Source organism: Hydra vulgaris, chromosome 08 (assembly GCF_038396675.1).
Source record: "Hydra vulgaris chromosome 08, alternate assembly HydraT2T_AEP".
In the NCBI taxonomy this organism is placed as follows: Eukaryota; Metazoa; Cnidaria; class Hydrozoa; order Anthoathecata; family Hydridae; genus Hydra; species Hydra vulgaris.
In genome coordinates this window covers 29795445-29799499 of record NC_088927.1, presented here as the reverse complement: position 1 = coordinate 29799499, position 4055 = coordinate 29795445, and the positions used below count along the sequence as shown (strand labels likewise).

The window sequence follows — 4055 nt, the reverse complement described above, 5'->3', positions numbered from 1 at the left end:
TGTGCGTTCTTTTAAGGATTTAGTTGTGTCTTTTTATATTGGACTTTTTTTACTCGGTGCCGTTTTTAGGCGGGGGCTGCAGCCCAAAGCCCTTAGAAAATAGGCCCTCTGAAAAGATCCGTATGTAACAAGTTAGTAAAAAAAAACCTAGGTTTTAACAGATGAAGGGAGTATCATTTTTAAAACTTTAAATTGTCCATTACAAGTAAGACATCCCCACAGACATTGTCGGCATACACGTAATTATTATGTTAAGCTAATAGCATTGAACTTAATGTTCTTCAAACAGTCAAATTTATTATTTATAGATACATATTCTGTGTAACATTTTAACAATTTTTCCCATTTAATAAATTCAAAATCATAAATAAGAAAAAAACATAATCTATAATAAATATGTGTGTATATATATATATATATATATATATATATATATATATATATATATATATATATATATATATATATATATATATATATATATATATATATATATATATATATATATATATATATATATATATATATATATATATATATATATATATATATATATATATATATATATATATATATATATATACTTGTGTATATATACGTATATATATATATATATATATATATATATATATATATATATATATATATATATATATATATATATATATATATATATATATATATATATATATGTTGTATATGTATATATATATATATATATATATATATATATATATATATTCTATATAAATATATGTACTTATACTTGTGTGTATATATATATGTATATAAATATATATATAGATCTATAGCTTGTTGTCTTTGGGAAGAGCGGAAGGAAAAAAGTGATTCTTACGCCAACACATACGTCACTTTTAATTACTTTTGACTTTCGTCCAACATTTGCGTCCCAGCAAGCACAATGACGTTGGTGCAACGTCGTTTTGACGTCGCGAGGTTGTTTGTTTTGACGTCGCTGTAAAGTCGTAAAGTGTAACAATTTTACGACGTCGTATCCAGGGTGAAAAATAGACGTCGATGCGACGTCGCAAAAAGGATCTACATGATATCGGTTATTGGTCGGAAAACCGACTAAATATGCTTCTTGTTTTTACATACAATTTTTATATATTTTTTTAAAAAATGTTTTTTAAAAAATATTTTTTTAAAAAATATTATTTATTTAAACAACTTCTTTAAAGAATTGAACATATGTTGTAACATGTGTAACATGTTCAAAAACTATTTTAAAGCGCCAAAATATTACCAATTACAGTTTCTTTTACCAATTACACTTTTATTTACATAAAAGAATGGCCACGATAAAGTCTCAAATAAAAATATAATGCAGGTGCTTGGATTTCTTTTTCAAAATTCAAAACTATACATCTTTTTTTTTTCTGGAACGTATTTGAACACGTTTTTCACTGAATCCAAAACTTCGATTTTAGTTGTCTCGTGATTTGACAACACACTCGCTAAACAAAATGAAATATGTTAAAACACTTTAAATTGTCTATTTGTTACAAGCATATTAAAAAATGACATTACAGAGTAGGACATTAACCTAAATAAAAAGAAATTATCAGAAATGTAAATAAAAAACTCGCATAAAATAAGAAACTTAAATAAAATAATTATTTTTGCGCAATGGAGTAAATTGTTACTTAAGTTGTTGAAATCTTAAAAAAAAAAATTTTTAAACAGGTTTAACAAACAATTAATTTTTAACTTTTTAAGGCCTCGAATTCGACCTGCTAAATTCCAATTTTTATAGGCAACTTTTTGAATTCTAGTTTGAACTTTAGGCTATCAAGTTCGAATTTTTATAGTCAACCTTGCAACCTGTTCAAATTTAACTTGAAAAACATTTAATTTGATTTTTAATCCATATTATTGTCTATCAGTTAGTTAATCCATTAATATAGAATACGACGCCATATAAGCCTGGAAAACATATCAATGTATATTGTTGTGTACCTTTTCATTACATTTCTCACATTTTCACGTACTGTCTTGCCACCGACCATTTTTAACTGACCAACCTAAAATATATATATTTGCTTATACATATTTGAATAACATTTAAACATAAACTAACATTAATAACTTCGAAGCTAGAGGGGTTCTAATTGTTAACTTTATACATAATTTAATATCAAACGGACATGTTGGTAGCACTTTTTACAAAGACTACATTGAAGATTTCACACAAAAAAATTTTATTGTAGTAAATAGGGTATTTATGAAAAAGAACTCTCAAAAACAATTCACCATAAATGAAAAAAAGTCTTTTTTTGATAAAGACTTCTCTAGTTCTTTGAATTATCCATGTTATCAATTTTTTTCACATCTTTTGTACAATCATTATTTATTTGGTGAACTTGATTCTCCAATAGGTCAACGATACAAGTTAAAAGAGAAATTGTCTTTTTTTGAAATCCTAAAATTACATATAAAAAAATCCAAATATTAAATTTTGTTTCACTTATTAACAAAATTACATAATAATATATAAATTACATAATATTTACATTTAAGAAAATGTCAGTTTAAAACAAAAAGTAATAGTATAGAGCAAAAGTTTATTTTCAAAATTGAATCTATGAGACAATTTTCATCATAAAAAAATTGTGTATTCCTTCATATACCATTTTCTTAAATTAGGTAAACTTAATAAAAGTAACTTAGTAATTATATTGGCAAAACTGACATTAAACAGTTAACCAAATCTCTCTGTGTTTTCTAGATGAATTCGATAGATAATTTTAATCAATAAAACTTAAATAAAACTTTTTTAACTTACGTGCTTCATCCATTGGGAAATTACTATTCATCGAACTAGTTTCTTTGCTTTGGATTTGACTTTGAAAACACTGATTGGGAATGATTCTTCTGTGATTTTGAGTATGATCTAGAACTATGCATAGGTGAAGGGGAGCGAGATTTTGACCTTGGCTTGCGAATAGGCGAAAGTGAACATGAACTTGATCCAGACATTAGGACTGGTGAAAGTGAGAGCGAACATGGCCTGCTTTTGGAGACAGGTGATCGAGAACATAATCTTAACTTATGGCTAGGTGATAGTGACGCAGAACTTATCGGCGATAAACAATCAGAAGAACGACTTTTACAAGATGTTGATTATGAATACGATTCTTGTTTTAAAATAGATTTTCTTGACAAAGAAATTACCGGTGACATAATATTTTCAGTAGGTTTTTTAGGCAATTCCATTACTATAATAATATCAATAAATTTATTAACAAAGAAAAAACAATATTTTTTATACTGCAATTAACATTAGTTTGCAAAAAACATTTAAATAAAAATCCAAAATCCTAAATCAAAATGTTTGTCTTAATGTTAAAATCAATATCCCTTTTTTCATTCACTGCACTCTTTTTTGCTTGATGAGGACATTATTTCCAGACACATATTCACACAAATCTTTTTCACCTAAAAGTTTTAATAAGTAGAAGAAAAATTATTAATAAAAGAGTTTGAACAAATCCAGAAAAACAAAATCATTACCTCGCAATTTTACTTTAAAAATTTCAAATTTTTTCCAAATAACTTCATTGGGAATTGCCTTTGTATATTTTTCATCTTTTCGAGAAGGAGGCCAAAACAACCATTTCTCATCTGAGGAAATCCAATGAAATGGAACAACTGCTTCTGTCTCCCTAATTTTTCCAATTTTGATTTTGCTTGAAGTTACAATTAATGCCCATAAATCTTTCATTGACATCTTTGTATTTTTTATACTTATTTATAATAATGTAATAATATTATATTATAATAGTTTTTGTTTAAAAAACTGTTTAAACGATTAATTATTTAAAAAATTATATTAATTTCTTCTAATAACAATTAGTTGTTTTTAGAAAATTTTTGGCTATAAAACAATATTAGTTTTATAAAACATGTTAACAGTAACATATTTTACTATAAATAATTTAACAAATAATAATTTTTAATAATATACTTTATTATGAATATTTAAATAAATGAAACAATTTTTTTATTTATATTTATAAATATTTAAATAACTA

At 24.7% G+C, this 4055-nt stretch overlaps 1 long non-coding RNA gene across 1 annotated transcript; it reads right to left on the bottom strand.

Moving 5' to 3' along the window:
- Window positions 1–1311: 1311 nt before the first annotated feature.
- LOC136084273 (uncharacterized) lies at window positions 1312–3844 on the bottom strand. Its single transcript, XR_010640444.1, has 5 exons — window positions 3535–3844; window positions 2807–3459; window positions 2275–2443; window positions 1981–2045; window positions 1312–1478 (listed from the first exon to the last, which is right to left on the bottom strand). It is a non-coding gene; the product is annotated as an uncharacterized LOC136084273 (long non-coding RNA).
- Between the last annotated feature and the right edge of the window lie 211 nt (window positions 3845–4055).